The sequence below is a fragment of the Squalius cephalus genome (genome assembly GCF_949319135.1).
Source record: "Squalius cephalus genome assembly, chromosome: 6".
Taxonomy (NCBI): domain Eukaryota; kingdom Metazoa; phylum Chordata; class Actinopteri; order Cypriniformes; family Leuciscidae; genus Squalius; species Squalius cephalus.
In genome coordinates, this window is record NC_137127.1 from 41711639 (window position 1) to 41731762 (window position 20124).

Consider the following 20124-nt stretch of genomic DNA (forward strand, 5'->3'; position numbering starts at 1 on the left):
TGTGCAATTGTTGTTTAACATTCCATATTCTGCCTCTTGGTTTTTTTTTTGATTTTTTTTTACATTGCCCACTGGCCACATGCATGTACATGTATTGCCTTCACCTGAAGTGGATGGTGGGAAGTGGTTGCATTTTCTCTCAAAGCCACATGAGGGCGGCAGACACCTTTTCATATTTGGACTGGACTGTAAATTCCCACAGGAGTCTGGTAGGAGTGCCTGATCACCATTAGTTCGCTAGTTCGTTAGCTCATTTAAATGGATATATTTTTTTATTAGATAAAGGTTTTTACTGTTTCACTGATTAATATAGACTAATAAAACAAATAGTAAACCTCAAGAAAAAGGGGAAAATTTATGTAAACAATGCTGTATAGTGCCTTACCTTCTGTCCTTACATAGGACTCTAATTGCCCATTGCTTAAATAGCTGATAAGGGCATTTGTCAGTGTTTTTCTGAGCAAACCCTATAGCCATGTATTTTAAAAAAAAAAAAACATGAACACGTATTGCAGGATTACACAAGGCACACTTAAGTTTAGTCATCAGTTTTTTTTTTAGTTTTTTTTTAGTTTTTTTTTTTTATAAATTATCCTGTTTATGTAAATGCATCTTTACAAAAGGCCAGAGTTTCCGAACCATTTGCTGCATCCTACAAATAACGAATATGAAATAGCTGAGGTAATAAGTCAAGCACAAAATGCTACTATCAGCAAAAAAGCCATGCTAATCTGAACGCATTTGTATTATGGACATTAAATCATCATGACTTTTTCTGTATTTATACTCTGCATACAGGTGTATAGTCATAAATCATCGATTAACAACAACCAAATTAGGACTTACACCGGAGGACACCGTGATTGTGATTCCTCAAATGTAGTTCAATGGAAATATTTGAGCTCAGTGTGTATAGCTGTTATACTGCTATTCTCTTTCAGAGGGATCGTTGGATCAGATCACTCCCTGGCCACCTTGTGAAAAACACTGATGATGACAAATGAACATGGAACAGAAATCACGTCCCTTTGCCCCTCTACATCTGATCTGCCCAACATCTGCACATCACTCACGCATAAATTAGCATGCATTTACATAGCAAAGCCTGGCAGATTCAATATCTTATTCAAAGTAGACCAGCTTCTGTCTATTAGAAGCAGAGACTGTCCACGACATGACATGCTTCAGTTTTCAACGGTGGGACACTTATAGGCTCAATAAAATATGATTTATATATATATATATACAGTATAGGGAGAACAAGTATTGATACACTGCTGATTTTGCAGGTTTTCCCACTTACAAAGCATGTAGAAGTCTGTAATTTTTATCATAGGTACTCTTCAACTGTGAGTGACGGAATCTAAAAAAAAATCCAGAAAATCACATTGTATGATTTTTAAGTAATTAATTTGCATTTTATTGCATGACATAAGTATTTGATACATCAGAAAAGCAGAACTTAATATTTGGTACAGAAACCTTTGTTTGCAATTACAGAGATCATACGTTTCCTGTTGTTCTTGACCAGGTTTGCACACACTGCAGCAGGGATTCTGGCCCACTCCTCCATACAGACCTTCTCCAGATCCTTCAGGTTTCGGGGCTGTCGCTGGGCAATACTGACTTTCAGCTCCTGTGTGTTTTGGGTCATTGTCATGCTGGAAGACCCAGCCACGACCCATCTTCAATGCTCTTACTGAGGGAAGGAGGTTGTTGGCCAAGATCTCGCGATACATGGCCCCATCCATCCTCCCCTCAATACGGTGCAGTCGTCCTGTCCCCTTTGCAGAAAAGCATCCCCAAAGAATGATGTTTCCACCTCCATGCTTCATGGTTGGGATGGTGTTCTTGAGGTTGTACTCATCCTTCTTCTTCCTCCAAACACGGCGAGTGGAGTTTAGACCAAAAAGCTCTATTTTTGTCTCATCAGACCACATGACCTTCTCCCATTCCTCCTCTGGATCATCCAGATGGTCATTGGCAAAATTCAGATGGGCCTGGACATGTGCTGGCTTGAGCAGGGGGACCTTGCATGCGCTGCAGGATTTTAATCCATGACGGCGTGGTGTGTTACTAATGATTTTCTTTGAGACTGTGGTCCCAGCTCTCTTCAGGTCATTGAGCAGGTCCTGCCGTGTAGTTCTGGGCTGATCCCTCACCTTCCTCATGATCATTGATGCCCCACGAGGTGAGATCTTGCATGGTGCCCCAGACTGAGGGAGATTGACCATCATCTTGAACTTCTTCCATTTTCTAATAATTGCGCTAACAGTTGTTGCCTTCTCACCAAGCTGCTTGCCTATTGTCCTGTAGCCCATCCCAGCCTTGAGCAGGTTTACAATTTTATCCCTGATGTCCTTACACAGCTCTCTGGTCTTGGCCATTGTGGAGAGGTTGGAGTCTGTTTGATTGAGTGTGTGGACAGGTGTCTTTTATACAGGTAACAAGTTCAAACAGATACAGTTAATACAGGTAATGAGTGGAGAACAGGAGGGCTTCTTAAAGAAAAACTAACAGGTCTGTGAGAGCCGGAATTCTTACTGGTTGGTAGCAGTGGCGGCTGGTGATAATTATTTTTGGGGGGGCGCATTTTTTTTGGAGGGGGGGGGGGGGGGGAAATACAAAGCAGAAACTAAAAATCTATTTTGATCTCTTTTTATTTACATTTCAGACCAACAAAGTAGTAACAAAAAGCATGTTTCCTACTTGAACATAATGTTGCTCTCCTTTATACAGACCCTTTCCAAAAATTAGAATATCATGGAAAAGTTAAATTATTTTAGGAATTCTTCAATGTGAAACTAATTTTATAAAAAAAGGCTGATTGCTTGCAAAGTGAGATATTATAAGCATTGATTTGTTATAATTTTGATGATTATGGCTCACAGCTTATGGAACCCACGAAATCAAAATTTTTGAAAATTAGAATATTACATGAAATCACACTGTAGTAGTTACACAGTAATACCATGGTCATTGTACCAGGTTTTGGTTATTTTGGCAGTGTGGGCAGGTGAAAATCCTGCTGAAAATCATCTTCATCTTCATAAAGCATCTTCATAAAGCTTTTCTGCTGAAGGAAGCCTGACGTGCTCTAAATGTCCTGGTAGACGGCTGCATTGACTCTGGACTTCCAGGACATTAGAGCACTTCATGCTTCCTTCAGCAGAAAAGCTTTATGAATTGCATGGCATCTACTTTGTATTCTTCATAAAGCAATGTTCTATGCATTTGTCCCCGTCAAATAAATATTAAATAAATAAAAATCATGCTAACTTAGTGTTTAGCTAACTTAGTGAAGATTATTAGTACCAGACAAAAAGACGACGTACGTTATAAAAAACCGCACATTGAAACATATGTTTGCGATGTCTGCCATCATATTCCTGTCTCTCTTCAACGTCTCATAAGTTAGCATTTGTTTGTTGTAACGTGGCTGTTGTACTGCGATGCCCACCGTGTCAGAGTTCATCTGCTGTCAGTCAATCCTGCATCACCATGGCGCACACACTTAACGTTACCATGCTTCGTCCTCTGTCACTTGCCTGCTGCTGGATGTGTAAATCTGGTTGTTCCGGTCCGAGATCCTTAATCTTTTTTTTTTTTTCTTCAAGCGAAAGTATTGAGAAAGGGTTTTTTTGTAAATAAATAACAGAATTTGGATTAACTGCTGCCATTGCGTAATAAAAAGTGATCAGCGTAGTAGCAAGCAAGGTTGGTTATTTTCCGCCGCGTACAGTTGAATGACAGGTGACGAGAACCAATCAGATTGGATAAAATAACATGTATCCAATTATGATTGGCCAGGGACGCAACGACTTGCGCCCTGAGGAGGATCTTTAAGAAACCAATCAGAGACCAGCTTCAGGTCACATGCTGCCCGAGAATTTGTGTACTCACATAGACACCCATGTGTCCGGCGTCCCTCGCCCATGAAACGTATTGAAAAACATAGTAAATAGTTAATCGATTAAAGACAGTTTTTATTACATTCTGAGGCTCTTACTACCAGCCGGCACATGAGTAAACAAATTTTTTTTTTTTTTTTTTTTTTTTTTTCATTTTAATATAATGTTTTTACACATGTTAATTTCTGAACAGAGCCCGTCTACGGAGAGCCTGCCCACTCCCTATTAAGCTCTATTGTACCGAATTTTGGTTGTAGTACCAGCAGAGTTCCACTGGGGGCGATCGCCATGAGTGCAAAATGAATGGGAGTCTATGGGGCTAGACGGCTAAATGTATTTCTTTCACCCGATTGCCGTTGATAAATCTCAAATCTGATTGTAGATTTTGCAAGTTCAACATGGGTTTTAGGTCGAAAGTTGAATGAACGAGTACTTATGTCCTTTCGATTTCTTACAGGTTGAGTTGTTGTTGCCCATAACACGCTAGCATTCTGCTAATGAATGCTGATTGGTCAGTGAAGGACTGATTACGACCAGAGAAACTGCTTGATGGCATCGTGTCATCCGCAGCGGGACCAGAAACAAACAAAACAAAAACTCTTCTAGCAAGTGTGTTTACCTGTGTCAGCTGTGTTGTCGATGCCTCGAGTGAAAAGAAAGTGCAGAGCGCGAACGCACCAAAGCGACTGAAGGATTGCCGTGAAGCAGTATCTCTGGTCGTACATGTATATGACGTCATTGACACTTTAAAAGACTTTTTAAAGCAAATAAGTGACTCAAAAAAATCTAACACCCAGCAATGTGTAATTTATTTGCATCTCCTTTCGAATACTACATTCAAATTACTAGACAAAAAATTATATCCTGAGAAAAGTGGATTTTTATTGGTATAGCGCCATAGACCTCCATTCATTCTGCACTCGTCCTGTGAGCGCCCTCATATGGAATCAGAGAGGAACTGCAACCAGTTCAGAAGCCGGAAGTGTACTGAGAGTGAAACTTCTCGCCATATTAGACATTCTCTGTCTGAAATGTTGATGGGGGCGGCGCCCCAGCGCCCCCTATGGACAAGCCGCCACTGGTTGGTAGGTGATCAAATACTTATGTCATGCAATAAAATGCTAATTAATTATTTAAAAATCATACAATGTGATTTTCTGGATTTTTGTTTTAGATTCTGTCTCTCACAGTTGAAGTGTACCTATGATAAAAATTACAGACCTCTACATGCTTTGTAAGTAGGACAACCTGCAAAATTGGCAGTGTATCAAATATCTCCCCACTGTATATAACCAATTTAAACTTAATAGAATTATGCAATTGTATATAAAGTTGTAATTAAGTTCTACACTCTAATGTTCAGCGTATTTAATAGAAATGTCAAAACTATAATACATTTATAATAGATATGCAATTACATTTCTGAAAACATATAGTTCACACCATAAATAGAATTAAATATTTGTTTTAAGTGTATGCTACAGTCAACTTCCTTTTAACTTTATTTTCTCAAAACAAGATAATTTGAATATCTTGTTGGGACAAATTGTTGGATATTTTTATTTTGTATTTTTATGTTACCTTTTACATTTTTGAATGCTAGAATTGGTTTGCTGTTTAAATTTAGCTGAAAAGCCTAATGGCAGGCTCAAAATGCAATAAATTGTTCCATATATACTAACTGAATAATTGTGGAAATGTTCAATTGCTTTTTGAAGTCAAGACTTTAAAGATATATGCTTATGAAATGCCCACTGGAATAATAAGTGTGATAACTCTGGTCTCCCCTGAACTATATACATAAGCTGTCAGTCTTTTTAATATCCTGCATTTCTCTGCCCAGCATGATAAACTGAAAATACAAAATAGCTCCTGCTAATGACAATGGCAATTAATTTATACATTTGCATAATATTAGAAGCACCAAACATGCAACACAGCTGGTGGCAGGACACAATCTTATTATAGCTGAAAGTAATTACATGAAAGAGAGTGAAATTCACAGTGAAACTGGACACATCAACTGGTGACTCAAATAGATGGTATTGAAATCAAATATATAATGAGGAGTACTTAAAACTCAAAAACAGTGTATTAACAAGGGATAATTATGTTGTTATATATAAATAAAACAGGTACACCTGTTATCGTGTCAGCCAATCACATGGCAGCAACAGAGTCAAGACGATCTGCTGAAGTTCAAACTGAGCATCGGAATGGGGAAGAAAGATTATGTAAGTGACTGAAAATGGCATGGTTTCTGGTGCCAGACGGGCGGGTCTAATTCAGAAACTGATAATCTACTGGGATTTTACCTTACAACCATCTGGGTTTACAGAGAATGGTCTGAAAAATAGATAATATCCAGTGAGCGGCAGTTCTGTGGGTGAAAATGCCTTGTTGATGCCAGAGGTCAGAGGAGAATGGCTTGACTGGTTCGAGCTGATAGAAAGACAACAGTAACTCAGATAACCACTCAAACATCCACAGTATGCAGAAGAGCATCTCTGTGAACGCACAACACGTCAAACCTTGAAGCAGATGAGCTACAGCAGCAGAAGACCACACCGGGTGTCACTCCTGTCAGCTAAGAACAGCAAACTGAGGCTACAATTTACACGGCTCAACAAAATTGAACAATAAAAGATTGGAAAAACATTGCCTGGTCGGATGAGTCTCAACTTCTGCTGCAACATTCAGATGGTAGGGTCAGAATTTGGTGTAAACAACATGAAAGCATTAATCCATCCTGCCTTGTATCAACAGTCCAGACTGCTGGTGGTGTATATATATGGTGTGGGGGATATTGTCTTGCCACACTTTGTGCCCCTTAGTACCAATTGAGCATTGTTTAAAAATCACAGCCTACCTGAGTATTGTTGCTGACCATGTACATCCCTTTATGACTACAGATTACCATGTTCTGATGGCTACTTCAGTAGGATAACACACAATGTCACAAACCTCAGATCACCTCAAACTGGTCTCTTGAACATGACAATGAGTTCACTATACTCAAATGGCCTCCACAGTCACCAGATCTCAATCCAATAGAGCACCTTTTGGATTTAGTGGAATGGGAGATTCACATTATAAATGTGGAGCTGACAAATTTGCAGTAACTGTGTGATGCTATCATGTCAATATGGAACAAAATCTCAGATAAGTGCTTCCAGTACCTTTTTGAATCAATGCCATGAAGAATTAAGGCAGTTCTGAAAGTAAAATGGGGTCCAACTCGGTACTAGCAAGGTGTAGGCCCTACCTAATAAAGTAAATATAAATAGGTTTGTTCAGGTTCTTGATTCTGATTGGCTGAGAGCCTTTTCCAGCCATGCAATATTATACCAGTATCACCCCGGGAACCGTTTCACCATTTGTATCACTGCACTTGCAGCATCTCTCTCAGCTAGTGTCATGGAGGATGAGCAAACACCATCATTTTACAAATACTACTGTTGTTGTGTCACGGAATGTAGTTTTACGAGTTTTTTAGGCCTTAAATATGCAACTTATATATAAACATAGCACCTATTTGACAATTTGTTTATACGTTTTCAGAGATGCGAGCTCCAGGCTGTCAGCGGGCGTTCATCGCTCATGTACCCACAGAGAACAGCTTCATCTCGGCCAGTCCTTCTGGAATTTGGCGCTGTCTCTTATGTAGATAGTCGTTAAACATGATATATAATTAATTTGGTGTCTATCAAACAGGCAATCTTTGGTCTTATTAATCTTGTTCCAGAGCAAATCAATTTTGGTTAAGGGGAAAATTAAGTTTCATAACTTTATATTTAGGCTATTTCACTCAAATCCTGTACTAGAGTGCTGCTTGTACATTTGACTGAATTGTTATTACAATTCAGTCAAATGTTATATATATATATATATATATATATATCACCATTTTATGATGGTGCCATGCAATTTAGTTTTTGAATAATACACTACTGCCACAATACCACAGCCAGCTCAATGCCTCAAACCTCAGCATTCAAGAGAGAGCCTGCATTTGTTTGTATGTGTGTGTGTAAATACATGGCCTGTGTGCATATTTGTACCGTTTTGTCCTTTGTACCATGTGGTACTGTGTGAATGTGAACATTAGCAGGATGCTATTACCGCAAATGTCACTGCATCAGCGGCACTTTTCCTGATTATGTCAATACCAGCTGACATCTGTGCGTTCACAGATAATAAAACCAAGCCAGAGGAGATTGAACATGGCTGAGGGACAAGAGGGAAATTAAGAAGGAATAAAGGAAAGTTGACCTTAGGGACAGATGCTAGCTATGGTTTTCATTCAATCCAGAGTCAAACTGCATATGTCTCATTTATTTTTAACTGGGGAGTGAAGAAAACACACGTATCTCATTAAAACTTGTATGGATTCACACATGCTGAGAATCTAAATTGTCATATAGAAAGTGGGGTGAGAACACAGCTGTCTCTATCTATCGTGTTTGGAGAGCTGTTGTGGTAGAACTTTATTTGAACTTTATTCAAACAAATGCTGTTCTTTCCAACGTTCTATTCATCAAAAAAAAAAAAAAAAAAAAAAAAAGTATTATGGTTTCCACAAAAATATTAAAGGTATAGTGGAGGATTTTCCCGAATTTTAGAAAAGAACCGCCCTCTCCACTTTTGGAAAAAATGCACATGCGCAACACTCTACCTGCTCCCGAGAGGGAACGCCTATTAAACGAGAGAGCATGCACGAGCTAATCATAGCTTACATTAACTTTTACTAGCAGTGATTTTAAATGGATTTCTCCAAATAGCATGCCAAACTTTACCTGTCAAGTAGAAACTTCGCGACTGAGGCATCAGTGGGAAACCCAACCTGTGTTTTGAGCGCACGCCATCGTGTGAATCGTGTGCACGAGCACGTACGACGGCCTTACGTAAACATATCACCAGAATGATTGACACTTAGGAGGACCAATAGTCTTGATGATCCACCCGGAAAAAGAAAATCCTCTGCTATACCTTTAAGCAGCACAACTCTTTTCAACATTGGTAATAATAATTATTGAGTGCATCAAATAATCATATTATAATGATTTCTCAATGATCATGTGACACTGAAGACTGGAGTAGTGATACTGAAAATGCAGCTTTGCCATCACAAAAAGAAAAACATTATCAATAAAATAGAAGACGAGTAAAAAAGTAAATAAATAAATAAATAATAATAATAATAAAAACATATACCCCTTTAACATCTTTACAGGAATGTGGATCATTTTCCACATACAGATAGGATGCTAATTTGAATGTGGATGGATGATAACAGTTCGAACTGTATTACAACTGCACTTTGTATACCCTATTGTAAATTGTACTTTACAAGAACTAATATGTTCTGATTACTGTATTATAGGTTTTTATGAATGAATGTTAATGCATGAAGCAATGGCTTTGAGTAAATTTGGAATTTTGGAATTTGTATCATGGAATTTGTATCATGCTTGTCATTATATCTCACATAAAAATAATAATAATAATAATCACACTCAACACATTAACAAGTTTCTCTCAGCATCTGTTCTTTGTTATTTTCTGTTACTAAAGTAACAACATGATGTGGCTATCATTTTAATCCTGAGGGGCTCTTGCTGTGTATTGACTCTGCGCGAGAATCTGACATCAAAGCCTTGACTAGCTAATCCATGCCTGCCCTATGGAGCTAACAGAGGTTTGGAAGTGTGTGTACCTGGGCGGCAGAGCTGTAGATACTCGTGCGGAGAAGAGCGGTGGCCGTCACTTGGCTATGCAGGGGCATTTTGAGCGGGATTTAAGCAGAGTAATCCGCTCAACGAAGACGCGGTGAGAAATATATACACACCAACACACACATACAGGGGTTGAGCTGATAAACAGAAAACACTGGCTCTGTTCCAAACCCTACACACTTAAAAAAAAATAAAAGGTTACACTTAGAACCAAATTCAGCTGATGCCAAAAACTGTTGGTGCTATTTGGTCTTTTTTAATTTTTTTTAATTTTTATTCTTTTCGGTTTCAGTTTATTTTGATGGTCCCTTCAACACATTCAGTTGACTTAGTAAAGTTGCACCTACATGTCTACTAAGTCTCATTAGAGTGTTAGAGGAGTATTAGTAGATTCGTAGGGTTAGGGTTAGAATTGTTGACATGTAGTAGAAAAATTACTTATAGTCAGCCTCAACTCAAAATAAAGAGTTAGCAGTTAAAGGATTAGTTCACTTTCAAAAAAATGTTTTGCTGATAATCTCAGAGACGGTACACGACAAGCATTTGAGGTTAAAAAGTATATATATATATATATATATATATATATATATATATATATATATATATATATATATTAGAAAATGACCGATCATTTCGCGAGATAAGACCCTTATTTCTCGACTGGGATCGTGCAGAGACTTTGAAGCTGCATTGTTTTCCTCAAAAACCTTAATTTCTTTTCGACTGAAGAGAGAAAGACATGGATATCTTGGATGACATCGTGGTGAGTAAGGCCATGTCCACACTAATACGGTTTCGTTTGAAAACGTATATTTTTCTCTCCGTTTTGGCCTTCCGTCCACACTGAGACGGCGTTTTTATTAATGAAAATGAAGCTTTTTTGAAAACGCACTCCAAAGTGGATACATTTGAAAACGCCGTTTTCACGTTGTAGTGTGGACTGTGAAACCGGTGGTATTTAAAAACGATGACGTAAATTTAGTCATGTGACGCATATTGTACCAATAGATATTCATGTTTATACCAGTATTGTGCCTATTATGTGTTATTCACTTTCACACTGTTGCTAAAAATATTCTACATTGCACACTCTTCATATCACATTCCTTCAAAGATGACAGCATTTACTCACATTTGCTGTCCTGCGGCAATACATGAGAGCAGTTGCGTTTTAGACCAAACATATGGTGACTGCGTGCGACCTGGACCGCATCAGTGAATGGTGAGATATTTTACTAAATAAAATGATCCTGTCAGAAGAATTGCGCGATAACTTCCACTATTTATTTTTCCATCTGAATCATATCAGTGTTCTTTTGTGGGGTTTTACGCATGCGCAGTAAGGTGAATTTAGCGTTTTCAGGCGTTTTTCAAAAGTTTCTCATCCACACTGAAACGTCCGAAAACACCTGAAAACACTAGTGTAGACGGAGAGCGTTTATAAACGAAAACACCGTTTTCAAATGTATCCGGATTAATGTAGACGTAGCCTAAATTATCATCAAAATTTTTTTGGAAAGTGAACTAATCCTTTAAGCAGAGAGTCTACTAATACTCTAATGACTGCTAGTTGACATGTAGTTGCAAAGTTACTTATAGTAAACAGAATGTTCAAAAGGGGCCATCAAAATAAAGTCTTACCTTTTTTTCTTCATCGGAATGGTACGAAACTTGGTAAAGGTTTTGGCACTTGCCATGTGAAAACACACACACACACAAAAAACATGGACATGGTCCTGACCTCATTGGAAATGAATGGGAGATGAATTTCATCTAGTGGAAACTTTGATACTGCGGCCAAACCAAATCTTACTGAAAGCAATTTTTTTGAGATATCAGGCTAAAATTTTTAACACAACTTGTTTAGATTTATGGCTTTGATTTTCTCACAGTTTTAGAGTAAAACAAAATAGACATTTTTCATAACAATACAATTTCACTTTTTAAAACGTTTTTCACTTCAGCAATAATCTGCCAAGTGTTGTCTTTGAAAAGAGATCAAACTCAAGTCTGTGCTCTAAAGCATTCAAGATTTACGACAGTTTGTAAGTTGAAAATTATATTTTCAGGTCTTTGCTCAAAAAGTGAATAAATTGATTATAAATACAGCATAAATATAATTAAGGACCACTAAAATACCCTAAAATACAAAAATCGAAATAAAATATAGTACATTCATTTCATTGAAATAAAAAAATAATAATTTAGGTCATTTTTGACAGACACACGAAGCACCAGAGGGTTAAAGTAGGGTTTAAGTGCAAAGTAGTTGATTATGTGTCTGACATATGTCTGTCACTGTGACACCTGTCTTGGACTTTGTTTTGCCTTCTGTGTTTGTGCACCATGTGTTTTCTTGTTAATCAGTTTCACCTGTTACCTGTCATCACCACGCACCGTGTGCACCTGTTGTCACTTAGTCTCCTCATTTGTCTGTGTATATAGTCTCCCTAGTTTCAGTTCTTCCTTGTTGGTTCTATGTCTTTTCTGCTTGCTATGTTTGGTATGTGTCTTGTTCATAAATAGAGTTTATCGGTCTTCCTGGTCTTGTCTCACACAGCCCAAGTGTGACAGAAGAACCGACCACACCCAAAGAGTTGGTAAAATAGACTGACTAAATTAAGGAGAACATGGGCGTTCTCTGTACCCTGCTGAATCCTTCAGATCGGTTTGTAACCTGTTTCCAGGACGGCCAACAGATCGAGAAATATGTTGAGAGGTTCCTCGAAATTTCTCACCTCATGGACTGGGCAGATGACGTCCTAAAGACTGCATTCTGGTGCAGACTGGATGGTCATCTGCACCAGCAAGCCCCAGCAGCAGCGATCCCAGGCACGTTCAAACAATACCTGGATCATGTGCTTTGGTTGAGCGGTTCAGCCTTCACCATGGGTGAGGCTGATTCTGACATCACTGCTCAACCACTGTCACCAGCCATCTTTATCGCCACACATCCTATCTTCGTCCAGAGTCTTGTCCCGTCGAGATCACCCTTACAGAGTCCCCTGTTCCTATCCTCGTCCAGAGGAAGTAGATTTAATAGACTTCGAAACCGATATACCCTGTCTTTTTATCTGTCTGCCCGGAACTATCCGTCAGTCCTGCCGAGCCCGAGTTTCTTCATGTCAGTCATGCCTGCCGAGCCAGAGACCATTCCCGGAGACCGTTCCCATGTCATGCCTGCCGAGCCAGAGACCGTTCCCGTCATGCCTGTCGAGCCTGTGTCTCCGGCCAAGATGGCCGCCGCCATGCTTTAGTCGGTTCCTGAGCCTGAATTCCCACCCTCTCCCTCCCCCCTCTCATCATCCAACCATCATCCTCATCTCATCTGCCTCCTATCAGCCCCATCACTCGCCCTCTACACGCTAGTGGTATAGTGGGCTTGCTGAGGGGCTTCCAGTCCTCAGCACCATCTTGATTCCAGCCACCGCATCCAGGATTCCACATCAGCCCATCAATCCACTAGTTCACCCTTGGCTTCTACCTCCTTCAACTCCACCGTGGCCCATCAGTTAACTAGTTCCACCAGGCTCCCTCGTCCCCCCGGGTCCGCCTTGGTTGCTCGTCCACCTTCCATCACCTCTGAACTGCACTCCTCTGTCTTCACCTCGTCCCTTCGTTCCCCCGGCTCTATTGGACTCCTCACTCCCTTCTGCTCCTCCTTGGTCATCAGTCCCTCTGTCTGCACCGTGCCCTTTTGTGTCCCCGTCTACACCTCAGTCGCCTAATGCTGGGTACACACCAAAATATTTTTTACATCTTATAAGATTTTCAAAATGTGATAGACCACAAACATGAGGACAAAAAAATCCTAGATTTAAGCGTTTTGCTCCTATAGTGTGTGGTGTGCCATGATGTGACAAAGACAGCACACCACACACAAACAGATTTTCAACCAGAGTCTCGACTGTGAACACAGGAAATCTTGCAAAATCTCGCGAGACTTCAGAATAAGCATGGCTGATGATATTTAGGAAGAAATTGCAATTGTTTTTGGAATGTTTTTCACAGAAAATTCACGTGAAAAAAAAAACATTGTAGATTGTACCCACCCACCATTATATATAACCTTTTATACAGAAATACATTCATTCTTTATTGTCTTTCTTTATTCTTTATTAGATTTATTGTCTCTTTAGAAAAAGTTATTTAATCCCTCTATAGAACCTCACTGAACCCTTAACACTCAGCTTCCTGCAAGTGTGTGTGTGTGAGAATGACCGTGTTCCCCCCCACACATCAGGATTTCTGATCGTAAAAATTAAACATGTTGAATATCTACGATTCGTGATCGGGGCGGGTCAGACTTTCTTACGAGCAGGTTCGGACACTCGTAACATACCTCACACCAAGGGAAAATCTGATAAGATAATCTGTTGAACCATCAAGATAATCGGGACATAGCTTGGATTGCCGGAAGGGGGGAAATTGGCCCAAAATCAGCCCGATTATCTTTTGCTGTGTACCCAGCGTAAGCCAGCAGCTTCCCCGTGTCCCTCTGCTCCACTATGGCCCGTCAAACTTCCATCTCCTCCCTGTCATCCTCCCCCATCGGTTCCGCCTCAGTCTGTCATCACCCTAGAACCCTCTGCCCTTCAACCTCCATGGCTTCTCCCTTCATCGGCTCCACCATGGGTCGCGAGTCTTCCCGTTGGATACACCTCCTTTCTGCCTGGACCCTCTTCTTCTCCCAGTAATCCACCGACCTTCGCCCACTCCTGTTGCCAGCCCTCCGTCTGCTGCTCCTCCTCCTCCCAAACCCCCACCTCCTCACCTTCATCTCTTTCGTTACGGCGAGTAACCATAATTGTTGAGAAAACAGACCCTTTTAATCAGATGGATATTATTGTTTACTGTATATCAAATAAATGCAGCCTTGGTGTAAGAGACTTCTTTCAAAAACATAAAAAAAAAGATTACCGACCCCAATCAAAATTGCCTTGACTCTGCTTTTTGCAATGCATTCTTGATTTGTATCAGCTGCAAAAAATACATGCAATACCACCCCCAGGTTTTTACACTTGAGTCTTAAAAAGAACCAAATTAAGACCCATTTAAGTGATATTATATTATACATTTACATATTGCTCTAATCTGTAGTGTAAACTGTAACAGTCCAAAATATTAAAGTATATTCACACCAAATGAGATTTTCCCAGTTCTGATTGCTTTAAAGGGATCTGAGAACATTTTGAGCAGTCACATATAAAAATCAGTCTTCATTCAGTCTGCTCTCAGATCAGTACCTGACCTGGCCAAAAGGTTGCTATAACTACGTTGTGTGGTGAAGGTTGTTACAGCGTTGTCACAATGTTGACATTAAACCACCGTTCAGGGCCATTGCTTAAGGTTGTGCCTATGGTGTCTTGACAACCACTTGACTACATATGTACTCGTCAATGCCCTGAAGCGCGAAAATCAGCCTTTTAAATTTCAACCGCCCGTTGGGCTCACTGTGTTGTCTCATTCTTCATCGAGCAAGGATATGTGAGTATTGCGTTTAATTTAGCCTACCTCAGCTAAATAAGATAAGTAATTATTCAAACACAACCTACAACTTCATTTTCTAATGTGACTAACGTTGTCACCATTATGTTCAGTTATATTCACTTCATAGACTTTTAGTTTGTTTTCATTCCTCACATGTGTTTCCCTGTCTGTGTTTCCCGCCACTGATCTGTCACCATGGACACTAATCACTTTCATCACAGCTGCTAGTCATTTATGTTAATTGTCACTGTGTATTTAAGTTCCTGCCTGTGTTCTGTCTAGTGTCCAGTATTGTTTGTGTGTTGCACGCTGTCTTGCTTGTTGGTTGTATTCTGAGTTAAACATTAAGCCGAGTTCAGACTGCGTGATTTTAGCCCCGATTTTGGTTTGCCGATAGGTTTTGAGAAATCGCCGACAAATGCCCGGAATCACAGGCAAATCGGTGCTCGTTCACGCGAGTGACAATCATGCAGTGTGAATGAGCAAAGACGCGATCTGAGCTCTGGTCTCACACACGCGTGATCTTGCGTTTATCACTTCTCACGTGTGTTTGGTTGTGAAACGTAGTTTGCAGACCAGACAGAAGTTGTCGCCGATTCTTTCTTTTGGAAAGTCATGCAGTGTGAAACCCCCTGTCGCTGATCCATCATGCAGTGTGAACACACCAGCAACTGAATGTTACCCCAGATAGTCATGCAGTGTGAAAAGAACAGTGACCCGACAACTTTAAAAACCGTGCAGTGTGAACTTGGCATTAAACAAACTTGTTACTTTTCAATGATCTAGTCGTGGCAAACGTAGCCTCGCTCGCACTGTTTAGTTTTTTCCATTTGATTTGTCTGCTATTTAGTCTCATTCGTTTCTTTGCTCCTCTGGATTTGTGGATGTTTCCTGGACTGATTCCGTTAACGACCTTTATCGCCGGCTTTCGACTACGCTCACCTGTTTGCCATGTACAGAACCTGATTTTGTTCATTAAATGTTCTGATCTGCCTTTGCTTTTTAAAATAAATTTGTATATTCGTTTTATTTTTTTTATTTTTTTTTTCACAAATGTATGACTTTTGGAAGTGCAATTTGGTTACCATATGCATTTTTAATAAAGTTGAATTAACGTAACCTTCTGTCATTTTTACTCTTCAAAGTGTACACTTGCAGGTGTTGATTAAAATTAGGTTTATTTACTGATAGCCCCATTAACTAATAATAAGGATAAACAATATTTAAAAAATATAGAATTATCTAACATCTAACTAATTAAAAATTAACCTCAAAACATAAAATGCTAAATGGGGGATATCTATAGGCCTATCTAGCATAAAAAAAATATATATATAAAAAAAAGTCAGAACGTCATCTCTCAGTTGCTGAATGTCGCACAACAACGTTGCTACAGCCCTGTCGCGTCTTACAATTCTACGTTTTTACAATGTTGCGAGCACGTAGACAGCGATGTTGCCATAGCAGAAATGCAACGTGCCACAGACGTTGCCACAACGTAAATGTGTTTGCTGGGTACTTTTTGGAACATCATGAACGCTGTGTAGTTATAGGCAGCTCACTGTCTGGAACAGAGCCAATGCGTAGGTTGAGCTGCCATGGATTTCCAGCACAGACAGGACTCTGTTTGACTGAAGTCTTAAAACCACTTGCTATAGTCCTCTTGTGAGTGATGACATTTCTGCTGTGATTCAGAGTGACATTAATTAAGTCAATGCATTAAAGTTAAGAAAGGATGAAGATAGATAGCAAATGAACATCGCCTTGCCACAACACTTAACACATACAGAAACACTGTAAGACAATGTGACTGAGATTACTATTATTTTTTTAGTAAAGTGATTGCATGGTGAGTGATATGTCTACACAGTATGAACAATTTATGATTCACCTAAAACTGCAGAATTAAAGTGGAACTATCTGAGTCAAAAATACACGGCATATTTTGCTCTCTCGCTTCAATAGAACAAGCCTTTGAGATAAAAGTGCAAATTAGGTTTTATTCAGTCTCTTTTTTTATCCCACAAAAAGTTTCACAGATGAATATGAATTCACTGAATCAAATGCTTAAAGCATCAAAACTATTACTGATAAGTCACTGAATATTAATAATCTAATTTTGAAGTTCAGATTTAATTAAAACAGGTACTGGCCCTGATAAAACCTGCTTGAGCCAGAGAATTTGGTTTGATTAAAGTAATAGTTCATTCAATAATAACATTCTGTCTTTATTTACTCAACCTCAGGCTGTTCCAAACCCATACATCTTTTTTCTGTGGAACATAAAATGAGAACTTTGATGAATCTTTACTCAGATGTTTCCATACCATTGTGAAAAAGAAGTGTGCACTTGTAGTGTATTTCAAATTTGATATTTTATAAGTATATTTTTAACAAACTGGAAGGTATAAAATTAATGAAACGAAGGCCACTTAAGTGAACGTAAAGAGAATACACTTTAATAGCTTTTACAAAGTGCACTTGGTAATTATGCCAAATTAAATGTTTTACTTTAAGTATTTTGTCATACAGAAGTTGTTATATATTAATTGTACTAAATTGCAACATAGTTACAAATCATTACACATATGTACATGACAGTCATGTTTCAATAGAAATGGAATTAAAGTAGGCTATATTTTTGTTTACCATAAATGCTTGTTAGAATACCCAACAGTACACTTCAAATTTATTTCAAAGACAACAAAATAAATTATGAAATTACTCTGAAAGATGTAAACGGTCAAAAACACTCTTGAAAATAAGCCCTCTTAAGTTAAACTAATTGCATTTAATAGGCTATAAATGTAAACTATAATACATTTTAATTTATCCGTTAATAACATGCAATTAAGTGTTCTAAACACTGAACATTATGTTTGCTCTTAAAGCTGCAGTTCGTAACTTTTTTGGGTTAAAAATTATCCCAATTTTTTTTTGAGAAAATACATAACCAGCCAGTGTTCAAAACTATCTGCTTGCCTTAGCTCGATTCAAAACAGTAAGCTTGTAATAATGTTTTTAATTCGAGCATGTCTTTGCGTCATTACGTCACATCTGTACACATAAAGAAGGAGTCTCGGCTAGTAGGCTATATTGCGTGTGAGGATGTTGGAGGTGGAGATTTATAGCCTTTTCTCATAGCACTTGATATAATTAAACTTATCAATTTGATGGCGGATACAGAAAGGTTCAAACGACAATCACCAGTGATAACTGGAGATTCACCCGTTGTAAAATCCAAAAGACTTCGGACTTTGGAGTGGCTACAGAAAAAAAGAGACCGGGCCCATGCGAAAACAAGGATAAATATCGGAAAGGCATTAAATGTAGTCATGCAATGCTGATGTTGTTAACATTAAAAATTTGAGAACAAAGTATAATTTGCATGGTTTGACGTGATATGATAAGCTATTGTTAGATTTAATCAGCGCGATTTACTGCAATGCTTTTTTCCCCTTAGTTGGTCAGAACAAAAGTGGATGTTACTTACTTGTTCAGATGACATTTTCCGGTGAAAATTCTTATGTTGGTCATACTTCCAAAAAGTAGAATCTGTGATTCCGAATAACAGTATCCACACCGGCGCGGCGACTGATTGCCACACATTCTCCTCAAAACATAGGATTCATCCACGATGTGCCGTGCCGAGGCACAACCCACATAAAGTTGATAATTCCGCGAATTACTGCAATATCAGATTTCGAACAGAGATGGCGACAAAGAGGAAAAACTGCGGACTGCAGCTTTAAATATATTATTAAGTATATTATATAATATTAAGTATGTAAGCAATAAGGTTCACGATACAGCACAGCCTCTCGTACCTTATTGCTTTTATAAAACGGTTACCACACAATACAAATATTAAAGCCAAAAAATATATATGCAACTTCCATGAAGTAAAATTACTAAAAGCCTTCCTTCGCTGAAAAAAAATATATAGTCCCTGACCGTGAACAGCAATATAAGTTACATTATTTTGTCATTAGATGGTGGCAAAGACTGTCTTTATGAGTGAGTCAGTCAGTAGAGAAGACTTTTATATTGAAAGGACTAAAACTTGTTGTGATTGTGAACACTGAGGAGTAAGACACAACTGACAAATGACGAGCGTGCCAGGCACGGGAAAACACCAACTGTTAAAAGGACAAGATATCGACCTCACTCATATGACGAAAAGGCATCGTGCCTCAGACTAAAAGGCTTCAGTCATTGGACAAAACGGCATTGCACCTCAGACTGAAAGGCTTCAGGTCTTAGGAAAAACAATGTCAGGTGTCAGGCTCGTACAATTAGGCATCAGATGAAACAGCCTCAGACTAAAAGGCATCAGACAAAAAGGCATTGGACAAAACGAACTCAAGACTAGAAGGTATCAGACAAAAAAGCATCGTACAAAACGGACTCAGACAACAAGGCATTAGACAAAAAGCCATCGGACAAAACGGACTCAGCGAAGTTCTTTTTCTTCTTCTTCTTCTTCTTCTTCTTCTTCTTCTTCTTCTTCTTCTTCTTCTTATTCGAGAGAGAGAGACAAAAGGTAAGCTGTACTTTATATTTGATCTCACATTTACTATAAAACACTGCTATGTCCGCTTCACCCAACGGTTCTATCTCTACGTGTACAACACCCCTAGCCATCTTAGCAACTTAAACATATTTTCTCATTGATATTGTTCATTGAAGCTTATAGAGTAGAGTATTGAGATATCTATATCTACTGCATTTATTTTCCTTCAGGTCAGTCCTACATTCCTCATAAATAATCCATTTGAATGTGCCCTGATACTCTATTCAGTTTGTCAGTTGTGTCTTGCTTCTCCGTGTTCACAACAAGTTCAGTCCTTTCAATATGAAAGTCTTCTCTGCTGACTTACTCACTCAAAAATACTTTACACCCGGATCATTGGTCTGATTGGTTGAAGGACTATCCAAGTACAGAGTCATTTGAACTATGCCCGTTGATCACGCCTCTTGTGCAGTTT